The 14,462-nt window shown below is 34.5% G+C and overlaps 1 long non-coding RNA gene across 2 annotated transcripts; it reads left to right on the top strand.

Moving 5' to 3' along the window:
- Nucleotides 1-392: 392 nt before the first annotated feature.
- LOC131593455 (uncharacterized) lies at nucleotides 393-3,017 on the top strand. 2 transcript variants are annotated; one of them, XR_009280982.1, is made up of 4 exons: nucleotides 393-761; nucleotides 997-1,805; nucleotides 2,314-2,384; nucleotides 2,470-3,017. It is a non-coding gene; the product is annotated as an uncharacterized LOC131593455 (long non-coding RNA). The 2 variants fall into 2 exon arrangements; XR_009280981.1 differs by having other exon boundaries at nucleotides 395-1,805.
- Nucleotides 3,018-14,462: the final 11,445 nt, after the last annotated feature.

Genomic DNA, 14,462 nt, shown 5'->3' with positions numbered 1-14,462 from the left:
AAAAATTTACATCATAAACCGGTATTTTGTATAATGGCAACCGGGATTCTCATTTCAAACAACAAAAGATAGATGATTGTGTTGGAGACACATTCTAAATACTATAAGAGTCAACATTCGGGTACGTTTTATAATATCTCATAAATTACAAATTGATTGCAGAGATTATGTGTTTTGGTAATGATTATTTAATTTAATAATAATTTAAATTTGATCTATTCAGTTGCATATCAACTATCTACCCAATACTATAATGTTGCCCAAACTTACTATCTTACCCTTCCATCAATTATTTTTTACACTACAAAAAGGCTATATAAGTAATTAACAAAATAAAAATTCATCCATGCCAATTGTATGCTTGTCATTGGTCAATTGGTCAAAAACCTAAAAAGTTATGTACTACCATAAGTTATCTTTTCCAATTTTCGTTTCCCTCCCAAAAGCAACATACCACACTGTCAACCTCTCATTGGTCAAATACCGTATTTTTCTATGATTCCATTTCCCCTTCTTCTCTTCCTCTCTCCACCACATTCTTCTTCTCTTTCTTTTCTCTCCTTTTCCGAGCGATCACGCTTTCTACCACCGTATCTCCTTTCCGACAGTCACTACTCACCAAGATTCCATTTTACTCTAACAATTTATTGTTTTCTTGAAGCAAATAGATCCAGATCTAAAACATTAATTTGGTTTAACCTTGCAGATTTAAAGGAAATCATACAAAGGAAAAACTGATGAAGATGAAATAGGATCTACAAGTATGTGTTATGGGGTTTTTATTTTTTCCATGCTTCTGATTTTTTGTTTTCTATGTTCTCTCTCTTTATCCCTTCAAATCCTAGCTCTGCCGCCGCCACCTCTTTAGGTTCCAATTCCAGATCTATCATGTTTTCCATTTTTTTGCAAAGACGGTTGATTTTGTACTTCATATCTATTTTATTTTTAGTAATTTATTTTAGATTATGAAATAGCTTTTTATTTTGATTTTTGCAGAATGCTTTTCAATGATATTCCACTACGTTCAAATCGGGTGAGTTTTGCCGAGTTAGGATTTTCAACCTTGATGAGTTTTGCCAAGTTATGTTTTTTCGTTGAATCATGTGATTTTCAACATTCTGTATTGTATTTGATTTGCTAGATCTGAACTTTAGTTTGTTTCTTTATTATTAGAAAGATGTGGAATATACCCGTGCTCCGACATTCGGTAAGACCTCACGAAAACACCTTTTGTGCCACACACTATTTAAAAGATTGCTTCCATTGCCAAAATAGTATAGTTCCTTTTCTGCACTTTACAGGACGTAGAGGCTAATCCTAAATGTTCAGTGCTTGTGGCTAGAGATCCTAAAGATACGACTGATTTGGTCAGACTGCAATGTCTCTAACTAAATTTTCGTAAGGACCTCAAAACAGTGGGCTGCATATTCCCCAAACATGTTTTGAAATTGTTGAGAAAACAATTTATAAATTTACCTCGGGTTTAACAAATACAAATTGATACATGTTGTCTCTTAATTGCCTTTCATTTGGTAACCATATATATTTTGAATGTTAATAATTCAATTTGAATGTTAGTAATTTGTTTTCTTTAAAAACTATTTAATGCACTTTAATGGACAAGGTTGCCTTCACTTTTGTTGCAGCTGTTTCTTGCAGGGCTGATTTGGTAATGTGCTGTCTGCCGAGTTTGGTTCAGTGTTGGCTGGTTTTCGTTGGAGGGTGTCATTCTGGGAGGCGTTTCCAGAGTTAAACGACATCATCAATTTCGTGTAGTTACAACTCTGCTAAAATTCTTATCTCAGGTTTGTTTCAGACGGCGAATCGTAGATAAGTTAATATGGAGATCATTTAGATCATTTAGAACCCACTCTTACCCTAAGTGAGGGCTTCCAGGTCCAACATCCTGATGAAACTCCTTCATTATCCCTTTTGAAAAACATAAGACTTGGCTACTATAAAAGTTATCATACAACTTTCTCCTTATGCAGAATTGCAGGACATACTCCTTAGCATTATCCACCAATTATGTATATATTTAATGAGTCACATGCTTCTATCACATATTAAAGATTGCAGTATAATGGCAACTGTAGTGAGTAGTTTGGTGCATCAAGATCATTTCCAAAGATGTTTGCTTTGTATTTGTTGATTTAAATCTACTTAGTAGTGTTATGGTTTTTGTTTGATTGTTTTTGTTGTCCTTGCAAATTGTTGCTAATTTCTAGGTATAGTGGGTGTAATTGATTGGTAATGGTTTTCAAATTTCAAAAGATGGTTTGAACTCATGTTTCTGAATCTCATCTTTTGCAGTAACAGAAATTATTCTAATTTTTTCCAATGTTCAAATGGCTTCTTCTTTGCCATTGGTGTCAGCTATGAAGGTGAGTCTATATTGATCTCTCAAATCCCACACCTTAGTCTTCTTATTATTGGTTTTAAGTTCTTGATTAAAACATATACATGTAGGAGTGATACTACATGCTACATTTCGGTTGGTCATAGGCTGATAATCGGTTGATCAAAGAAACAATGACCCACTTGCTTTTAGGAGAGTTAACTTGCTCTCATAAGAAAGATAACTCTTACAATGAAGAATGGGACAGGAAATTAGAGTACAAAAGATAGCACTGAGGATTGGGGGTGTCTCAACAAGTTGAATGTTTCATGTTTACAATATTTAATTTCAGCTGGGATCACTTGATTAGTTTGAAAGCAAGGGTTTCTTTTTTAATCCTTCTATTAGTTAATTAAGTAGATATATTAACCCCCTCATGCGAAGACTATGCACATTATTTGTATTTTTTGTTATACTCCTATTTTATTTCATCTGGCTGATTATTATAAACCTTGCACTACCAGCTTTTGATTTCATAGTCTTTCTTAGTGCAAGATAGATTTGTTGGCTTTAGTATATATTGTTCAGATTTTTATGTTACAATTTTTATATTAAATAATAAATTTATAGTCTGTTGCCAATGATTCAGAATTAAAGAATAGTTAATTTGGTTTAAATTTGGAGTAGCACATTAAGACGTGATTATGCCTTTAAATTTGTGTATCAAAATTTGGTTTAACACTGGTTTAACTCAAAATCAATGTTATACTAACAATTAAATTTTTATAGGATGTCTTTCCCATAAATTTTCATTAGCTTAAAAGTTCTGCTATGTGGGTCTATAAATTTACATTGATTTGTTTTTATTGAGAATATGAGACACTTATAGACTTGACATAATAAATGCAGATAATTATATGATATTCTTCTTCTAATTGCATGATATTATATCCTTATTTGCAAAATTGTGTTTTATTCTTAACACTTCCCTCTCATTATATTTGGTTATGTGGAAAGGCAAATATTTTTTTCTCGATCAATCTTTCTTAAAGTTAAGTATGGAAAGGCAAATATTTTTTTCTCGATCATCTTTCTTAAAGTTAAGTATTCAATAATTCTTTTCCAATAATAAAATAAATAAAAATATTACATCAATACATGAATATGATGATTTTAAAAATTTTAGTGAATCAAAGATAACGCAATAAAAATTGATCATATAACTATAATTAGATTATTAATTCATACTAATGATTTATTAAATGATTTATATTTTTACATCAATACATGAATCTGATGATTTTAAAAATTTTAGTGAACCAAAGATAACGCAATAAAAATTGATCATATAACTATAATTAGATTATTAATTCATACTAATGATTTATTAAATGATTTATTGATATAAAAAACTATATATATTAACGATTCAAATTTGTGATAAATAAACGTTGATATTGAAAAATATATTTTTATTTGATTAATTCTCAACTAATAAAAATGAACCAAAATACTATCAGAAATATTCTATCTTTTTGCGGGTTTAAGCTAAATATTTACATGAAACCGGTTTCACTGATCTTTTTTTATATTTATTTAATATAATTAATTTTTTATGATAATAAAATATTTAATCTTACGGGTCACTATCAATATAATGTCTATTATATTTTATTAATGACATTTATTTAAAAAGCAAAAATTTTATTTTGAATTTAATTTTTTTCTTTTTCTTTCTTTCTCCACGTTCCTTTTTCTTTTTATATTTCATAATTAAATACTATCTCATTTCAAATTTAAAAATGTTTCTAAATATATTTTATACAACATTAAATAAATTTATCCATACGGGTCACTACCACCATAATACTTAATTTTTTTTAAGTGATCAAGCCTTATCAAAAGAAAGATATGAACGAATTTATCTGTGCGACTGCATGGGTCACTATCACCGTAATACTTATTTTTTGAAGCGATCAAGTCTTATCAAAAATATTTTTGGATCATTATTTTAACTTATAACCTAATTTTCATACTACTAATATCTTATTAGTTAAAAAAATTTAATGGTTAATTTTCATTTTATATATACAATTTGGTCAAACTTCTTTACTTCACATTTTTCGTATAATTCAAAAAATACTACACCATAAATAATGCACCCGTGCGACAGCACGGGTCTCTGACTAGTGTTTTATGTTAACATGAAAGGTTGTGTTGTTATCCCACGAGACATAGTTTACTTTTCATACCATTTCGAAATTTTTGATACACGCCGCTGTGATCGAATGTTTAAAGTTGTAACATTAACTTTGAGAAAGCAAAGAAATTATTGAACATATTTGCCCATATATATTAATGTATTGTCATATGTACAGTGTATGTCGAACACATTCACAATGAAAAGGCAAATATAATGTATGCAAATAATCCATACTCGTAGTAATATTCTTACTACTATCTTGCATATATTTCTCAAGAATTTAAAAGAATTAGAGAGAGGCATATTGTTTGTTTGGTTAAGTTCATCGTTGAAATAGTTAATTTGCAATTTTCTGTAGCATATCTCCATTATTTTATGCTTGTTAGAAAAATAGAAAAATTAAAATTAAATAAAATTTTGATTTGTACTCTATGTGAATAACATGCTGGTGTTAAATGAGATTTATTATTATAAGATCATTCAAAAATGGATCTTAGAGTCTAATATAACTATTGAACTCCGAGATGTGGAACTTGAGAATCTTATCGCGGAGGATAAGGAATTCAAAATTCCCACAAATGAAAACCTCGTGAGGAAGGTTCTCTACGGATTTATTGAAAAATAAATCGAAAGTTTGTCGATGATTGTTGAAAAACAAATCGAACTTAGAATAAGCAAAGTCTGAAAGGCTAAGGATATAAGACCGAACAAAATCACTTTTCGACTTATTTCTCTTGTGCAGAAGGAAATAGTGAGAGTTTTGTTCGTGATGTTCTTTTTCTTCAAGTGGAAGACGATCCTAAGACTTATAAGGAAGCAATAGCTTCAAAGGACTATGTTTTTGGAATAATGATATCCAATATGAAATAGATTCAATAATGTCAAACCATACTTGGAACTTGTCGATCTACTTAAAATATCAAAATTCATTGGATGCAAACGGATGTTTAGAAGGAAGTATTATAGTGATGATACACTAAACATCTACAAGAATTGATTAGTAACCAAAGGCTTCAGACAAAAAGAAGGGATTGATTATTTCGATACCTATGCTCTAGTTGCCTGTATCACTACTATTAGATTGTTGATTGCCTTGGCGGCTATTCATAATCTAGTGATTCATCAAATGGATGTCAAAACAACATTTCTGAATGGTGATTTGGAAGAAGAAGTGTATATGAAGCAACCTGAAGGTTTTGTAATGCCTGGTAATGAGCATAAAGTGTGTAAGCTAGTTAAGTCGTTGTATGGGCTGAAACAAGCTCCGAAGCAGTGGCATCAAAAGTTTGATGAGGTTGTTTTGTCTAATGGTTACATTCTAAAACAAGATGACAAATGTGTATATAGCAAATTTGATACATCCGGTAAAGGAGTTTTCATTTGTCTATATGTTGATGACATGTTGATCTTTGGCACCGACCAAAATCAAGTTGATAAAACAAAGAATTTCTTGTCATCAAAGTTCTCCATGAAAGATATGGGAGAAGCGGACGTTATTCTTGGTATTAAGATTAAACGGGAGAACAAGGGGATTGTAATTACGCAATCTCATTACATTGAGAAAATACTCAAGAAGTTTAATTATGAAAATTGTTCTCCAGTAAGTACTCCCATGGATCCGGGAGAAAAGCTTATGCCAAATACAGGTAAACCTGTGGATCAACTAGAATACTCAAGAGCTATAGGCTCTTTGATGTATGCTATGATTAGCACTAGACCAGATATTGCTTATGCGGTTGGAAAGTTGAGTAGATTTACTAGTAATCCTAGTAGACATCATTGACATGCGATTACTAGGGTATTCAAGTACTTGAAGGGTACTATGAATTATGGATTGTCATATATGGGATTTCCTTCGGTGTTAGAGGGTTATTCGGATGCTAGTTGGATAAACAATGTTGAAGATTCATCCTCTACAAGTGGATGGGTGTTCTTGCTTGGGGGAGGTGCCATCTCATGGGCTTCCAAGAAGCAAACATGTATAACTAGTTCCACAATGGAATCTGAGTTTGTAGCATTAGCTGCTGCTGGTAAAGAAGCAGAATGGCTAAGGAACTTGGTATATCATGAGATTCCGATATGGCCTAAACCGATATCACCAATTTCTATCCGTTGTGATAGTAGTGTCACACTGGCTAAAGCATATAGTCAAATATACAATGGAAAGTCTAGACATTTGGGTATTAGACATAGTATGATTAGGGAATTAATCATGAATGGGGTGATATCTATTGAGTTTGTTCGGTCGCAACAAAACTTAGCTGACCACTTGACGAAGGGGTTAGCAAGAGACTTAGTGAAGAAGTCGGTAATTGGGATGGGATTAAAGTCCATTTAAATCTATTAGTTATGGTATACCCAATTCCCTTCTAATACAACGTTAGAAGCAGAATTCAATGAGGAAAGATCATAGTTAAAGATTGGAGCAATTGTATTTATATTCCCAAGGTATGTGCTCAGACCTGCAAGTGATGGCTAGGTTGAAGGATATCTTTTTAATGGTTCTTTTGAAAAATTGCTAATGCAGGTGCAAGATTAAAAGGATCACCTATGTAAGCATGAAGTTTTGCCGCTTCAAGAAGCTTGGACTTGGCTTCCTATATGTTTATTAATGGATAAGGACACATGGCTTGTAAAGTGTCAAGTATGAATAGTAGAGTATTGTAAGAAACATATGTGTACTATATCTTTAGATATTCAAATGGATTGACGGGTTCAATCATTATGACACCCCGATTTTCGAATATTTGGAATGTGTATTTGTACTAAGATGAAAATTCAATCGTAAGACATTTTCTTCTATGCATTTGTTTGATCGTTATACCTGTAAAGTAAATCAAGGATTATACTAAAATGGGGGGAGTTTGTTGGTGATTTTAGTATCATCAATGCATTTTGATAGTAATGTGATTTATTATAGGCTAATGCAATTATGCGTTAAGTTTGAAACGAGTTAGGGTAGTGCGGAGTGCATGCTCGTCGAGCCAAACGCGTAATTGAATATGAATAATAGAAACGGGCATAACGTTTCGTTTGAATAGTTGCACCCGTTTCCAACGGACATAACGATTCGTTTGAATAGTTGCACCCGTTCCAACAGACATAACTGTTTTCCGAAAAGGTGTGTCTGTTCGTTTCTATTATTGGTCTCCTATATAAGGAATCTTTTGGTCTCGATTTGATATACGAAATTACATACTTCCTCTCTACATTCTGATTTGTTCTCTATTGTCAGAAACAGATTGTTCTTCAAGAATTATCCCCGCAAAGATTTCGTGAACCCAGACAAGAATATGGTCGAAATACTTTGTTCGTTTGTTAGATATAGGTATGATAATCCTGGATATCTTCAAGAATTGTGTTTGTTCACTTTCCGAACAAAGTATTTCGACCCTATTCTTGTCTGGGTTCACGAAATCTTTGCGGGAATAATTCTTGAAGAATCAATCTGTTTCTGACAATGGAGAACAGATCAGAATGTAGAGGAAGTATTTAATTTCGTGTTTCAAATCGAGACCAAAAGACTCCTTATATAGGAGACCAATAATAGAAACGAACAGACACACCTTTTCGGAAAACAGTTATGTCTGTTGGAACGGGTGCAACTATTCAAACGAATCGTTATGTCCGTTGGGAATGGGTGCAACTATTCAAACGAAACGTTATGCCCGTTTCTATTATTCATATTCAATTACGCGTTTGGCTCGACGAGCGTGCACTCCGCACTACCCTAACTCGTTTCAAACTTAACGCATAATTGCATTGGCCTATAGTAAATCACATTACTACCAAAATGCATTGATGATACTAAAATCACCAACATTTCGTTCATCTCAAGGTCCACTTTAATCTAGAGAAGGATTGTTTATGGGTCGGTATATAAGAGACTGTGTGGTTGATGTGTAATCAAATTTTTTGGGGCTAGCTGCTGAGCTTGTGAACATTAAGGATTAGACGAAGTGTCGTGATAATTGGAGACGTTAAAGTGAAATAAAGGATTTTACTTGATGTAGTCTTATTGTGACTATGTCTTGTGCACTTGTAAGCGTATATGGAAATTTAAGCAGAGTTTGCAGGTTAACCGTTAGAGCTCCCTCTTCATCGATAAGACTTTGTGTGAAGTTGTTAGCTATCAAGACTGTTAGTTATGGAAACTTTACGCTCTTATGGATTTTGATGTGAGTTGTTCCAACCAAGACCAAAGAAATGATTGAAATGGGAAAGCTTTTGTGTATAGTGAAGGTAATCTTGGAACCAGCCATCCTAAGCATTTAGGAATTGGAAGTAAAGGCCAAAGAATTTAACAAGCACCTGTATAACACCATATGGACTCGTGTGGAAGTGAATCTGGAATATCGTCGTTAGAGATAAAAGTTGCCGCGGGAGTTTCTTATATTAGAGGTAAATCAAGGAACCAAGAGTAAAGAAATGGGAAACCAGTGACATGTGTTTGGGAGAGTAATGAGCTCGGAGAAGATTGAAGATGGTGGATTACCACCTAGAATAAAAGGCAGGGATTCCTGAAGCTACGAAGGCTAGTGTGAGGAAGTAAGGGTTGTGAACTTCTGAAGGATCCATTTCTAAGTATAACAAAGTGGTGCATCGGGAGAGGTATAATTGTGTAAGGACTAATGTTTCAAGTGGAGAGACACTAGAACACAAGTATACCTAAGGATTGTGCTTTTGGAACGGAAGCACATCTTGGCAGAGTCGCGTGGTTATTCAAAGGAGGGATGTAAGAAGCATTCCACTCTCTTATTAGAAGGGAATATGAGAAACTCTTCATGCTGTGATTGGAAGAAATTAGAAGATGAGTTTCAATTTAAAGGGGAATGTAATACCCTTATTTTCACCTAAGCTTGTGTATTAACAATCATTATTCCTATTACGTTTTTGTTTTAATTATTTTATTTTAGTTTCTTTTTAGCATACTAGTTCATCAATATTAACTCTTTTAGCGTTTTAGATACAATTTTCAATTAATGTAGTTTTTAATTTGGAGAAATGTCAGTGTACTAACCAAGTGATTCCATGCTATTATTTGAAATTAGGACAATGACGAAGGTGCAATTTTCTTGTAACAAATATTCTAAAGGCTCCATTGCTTCCACAACTCAAGACATGGAGACATTGAATAAAAATCTTCCAAAGGCGCTTGGTGTTCTACGCTTCCTCCTAATATCACATGTATATAAATCAATGACTTTGTACAGGTAGAGAAGGAGGTCACTTCCGATCTTTTGATAGAGGAATGGGATAAAATATTAGCTTTTGCAAAGGAGGCCGATGTTTTCTATATAATATCAAATACATTCATAACATATGTGTCTGAATTTTATCATTTTATTCTCAAACTCAATCAAGTCAAAATATATGGACGCACATTCAATTGGATTCTACATAATCTGATCATGATCATAGATCTATTGGAAAAAACTCCATCATCGGTAAAAGAGGATTGTACTACACCAACAAAAACTTATTTGAGAACAAGTCAAATTTGGGGAGAAATATCATTGCATTATAGTTAGTGTGTCAGGGATACAGTTATGTACACTAAAAAATTTGCAAGAAAAATAAGCTTATAATTTTTTTATTAATTGAGGTATCTCATAATTTTTGCATTATCTTTACAAAACTGACTTCCGCTTTTTTTATTAATGGAGTAGAAGTCACTTGAGCTTTTTTGATTTTGGGGATTTATTTTGAGTTCATATCAAAATAAATTATTAGAAAATTCGCTTTTATCAATCGGAAAATTTAGGTCACTACACTGACCGAATTAGCCATCAAAATTTCGTCTATTCAATTATGAAAAATATTTTTATATACATTTAATTTATATAAAAAAAATTAGAGAGCGAAATTTCGGTCACTAATATTTTTTGTTTTTATTTTTTATTTTTAATCCTCTTTATTATGTTACAATTTTCCTTCAATTTTTTAAAAGATTTTAATTCTCTTTTAGTTTTTAATTTTTAGTAAAAGTTATACCTTTTATTATTTTAACAAATAAAATGTATATTTATATAAAAATAATTCTATTTTATATTTATATTTGCATAAAAGTGAATTTTATTTTTATTATAGAATTTTTATGTGTGTAATGAAATTCCATAATGAAATCAAATTTATAGTGATTTTCTAAATTTTATTTAATAATCTTTAAAATAATTTATTTATTTGTTTTATATATATATATATATATATATATATATATATATATATATATATATATATATATATATATATATATATATATATATATATATATATATATATATATATATATATATATATATATATATATATATATATATATATATATATATATATATATATTTGATTCATGAATTTGTGTAGTGGTAAGGTGTTATAAAAATACGCAAAGATCATAAATCAAATTCATGGACCGAGCTTTGGGTAATGTGAAGATCAAAATTTTGATAAAAAAATGATGATCAAAATTTAAAATTGGTAATGGAGGATCAAAAGTGAATCGAAAGAAAAAATATTTAAATTTAAAGTTTTAATTAAAAACTATTTTAAGAGACATAATACAAGAATTTGAGTTATCTTATAATTAGACCGACTTCATCTTAATATACTTGACATAAATAAATTTTATAAAACCAAAGTTTAAAATCTTTTCTAATCTTCTGTTTAGGAAGCATGAAGCACAAGAGAATGTGTAACAACATTCTATAAAAGTGCATAAAAGAAATAAAGAGGAAAAAAAATAACGTGAAAAACTTACATACATTTTATTGTTATAAAATCTAAAAAATATAATAACAAAAAAAAATATTAAGCTAGAAATTAAAATATTTGGAAATTTCTTTTTTCTTTTCTTGCAAAATAAGTTTTTAAAAAACTAAATACAAAACACTAAATGTAATGAAATATTAATATAACACAAATTACAAATACATATTTTATTAATAGAACAATCTCATAATTTTTGCATTATTTTTACACAACCTCATAATTAATATATGTAAATATTTTGTGTGAGTTTAACAAAACAGATAATAAAATATATGTAGTTTGCATAATATTTATGTTTCACATGAATTCGTTATTTTCTCGTGGTTATACCATATAGTGTATATGGGTTGATACAAACTAAATTATACATGATTAATTTATATCAATAAATTGAAATACCATACAATACATTATCAATTAAATATAAAGAAGTTCAGTGCAATTGCATGTGAATTTTAACCAGCAAGGTACTTTACAAAAATAAGATGAAGAAGTTTTTCATAAATATAATATGAAAGACTTTAGTTTTAGGTTTTTTCTTTGGCCACCTCCCTATGGGGGTCACCCCCAGCGAAAATCCTAAAATACCCCTGCTTCGGAAATGAACTTCCGAAGCGCTTTCTTATTTTAAAAAATTTCCTTAATTCGGAAGTGCATCTTCGAAAACACCCCATGGGGGGTGTCTTCGGAGATGAACTTCCGAAAACACCTCATGGGGGGTGTCTTCGGAAATGAACTTCCGAATTATGCAGAAACTGTGTTTTTTTTTATGTTTTTTCATAACAGTCTCGCATTTTAATTAAACGCAAACGCCAAATAAAATAAGCAATAGATAAACTGAAAATACTAATATGATAAATAAACAAAAAAAAATACTAATCCGATGAAAATAATATATACAATTCGAAAATAATAATAATACTGTGCGGAATATACAATCCGAAATCAAAAAATAAATAAACCCGACCACTACTGGGTATGCCTAACCCTCTCACCCTGGGCCCTCCTCTGCCGCCTGTACCCCGCCGCACGGCCCGCATCAGTGACGATCATCTCCATCACGGCGACTGCCTCTGGACCGCCCTGATCAACGATACCTCGATCCAACGCGTCCCGCCCAAGCATCGATATCCGCTGGCAGATCGGCATGAGATCAATGGCGTGGTCATCCTCGGCCTGCTGGTTCTCCAGGATCTCCTCGTGTGCTGGCCTAGGAGCGCCGGGAATGTCGGGTCTCAGAAGAGGATGTGACACCCGGTAGAACCATGTGACGTATCCCTCCTCACAGTGCCAATCCTGGGTGACCCGAGTGAGACGGTACTCCAGCGGTACCACATGATCCTCCCAATGCTCCCATATGGCAGTGAGCTGCACTCGGGTCACAGTGTCGGGAGCAGCCTCAAAGGGTGACCTGGGTATCCGCTGCACGAATCCGAACTGACGCATGCACCGCTCAGGGAGATATCGAACCATGATGCCGGTCCCGCATGCCAACCAGCCTGAATATAGAGCAATGCCGTCAAAGGGGACAATCTGAGCGTAGTCGACGAACGGCCTCCAGGTGACGTCGTCGTGCATCGTGCGGTCCAAGTACAGACGGTATGGTCCCACCGCATCGTTCCCCCTCTGGAGAGCGTATCTGGCGGCCCTGGGCATGGCGTCCACGTACGCAGGATCTATGTGAAAGCCGTGGATGCGGGAGAAGTAGGAGATGATCCAGCTCTGAAACAGAAACTAGATAATGTATTAAAATTAAATACGAAACATATATAAATAAATAAATATGATAATGTATTAAAATAAAACGTATCGTAAGCAGTGTGCAGGATCCGACCAACTGCCTCGTCCTCCAGTTGGAGGCCTCATTCAGCTTCTGGTAGAGATATGCCAGAGTAGCTGACCCCCAGTTCCACTGGTGAACGGTATCCAGGTCCATGAAATAGCGGAGGTAGGCCACGTCGACGTACCTGGCACTCTTGTCCACAAAGCATGCAGCGCCTACCACATGCATGTACCAGCACCAGAGAGCGCAGCCGCGGTGGTACTCCCTGAATAGGTCGTTACCCTCCTGCTCGGCCTCGGCCGCCACGTCCAGGTGGAACTCAAAATAGAGGCTCAGTGTGTTGAACCGGACATGAGGCCCAGAAGTCGAGACGCACTCCAGGTGAGCAACCTCGTGCGGCAGGCCCAAATAGTGCATCATCCACTCAATGGCCTCGACCCTCTGGATCCTGGAGTGGTCCAACAGCGGCCCCCTAATAGGCAGGTGGAGAAGACACTGGACGTCATGCAAGGTGATCGTCAACTCCCCCACCGGCAAGTGGAAAGAAGACGTCTCCTTGTGCCAGCGCTCCACAAATGCCCCCTGCATGCCGGTGCTGATGGTGGTGTACCCGGTCATGCAGAGCCCGCAAAGCCCTGAACCTCGCACATGGTCGTTAAACCACTGAGCTGCTGGTTTAAACAGACCGAAAATCTTCCTGGAGTGGTTCACCATTTTCAATGGCTCTCTCTCCTGTTACAAAAAAAAACAAATAAGCGAGAAATAAACGGTAAAATTATAAAAAATGGTGACAAATAAACGGCTAAGTTAAAAAAAATACCTCTCCCTCCCAGATCCGCCGAGCGACGTGATCCTGGTAGTGAATCAGCAGGGAAGTGTCAAAAGGCCCTCCCGGAAAGCTATCCACCTCCTGCTCCTCCTGCTCCTCCTCCTCCCCGACTGGAGGGTCAACATCCGGTATGACCTCCTCCTCCTCCTCATCCTCATCCTCCTCCTCTCGCTGGCGGGAAGAAGATACCCGAGCCAGCCTACTCCTAGAGCCTGAAGCAGATGAACTCTCCACCAAGTCCTGTGGAACGTGCACACGGCGTCCCCGGCCCCGCCCGCGTGTCGACGCCAGCTGCGCCGCCGCCCGCTCGCGTCTAGCCGACGCAGTCTGGGACTTTCTGCCCTGTCTGATGCGTGCTGGCTGGTTGCCTGACATGTTCCTGTAAACAATCGAAATCGATTAATATGCGAGACAAATGAAAAAACAAAAAAAAATGCACTTCTGATACAGTTCGGAAGTTCATTTCCGAAACTGGGATGGAGGTGTTTTCGGAAATGAACTTCTGAAACACCCCTGCGCAGAGCTTTTCTGCAACCTTCAA

The sequence above is a fragment of the Vicia villosa genome, linkage group LG3, assembly GCF_029867415.1.
Source record: "Vicia villosa cultivar HV-30 ecotype Madison, WI linkage group LG3, Vvil1.0, whole genome shotgun sequence".
In the NCBI taxonomy this organism is placed as follows: domain Eukaryota; kingdom Viridiplantae; phylum Streptophyta; class Magnoliopsida; order Fabales; family Fabaceae; genus Vicia; species Vicia villosa.
Note: the sequence above shows the minus strand (reverse complement) of the source record. Positions and strands in the feature narration are given on the sequence as shown.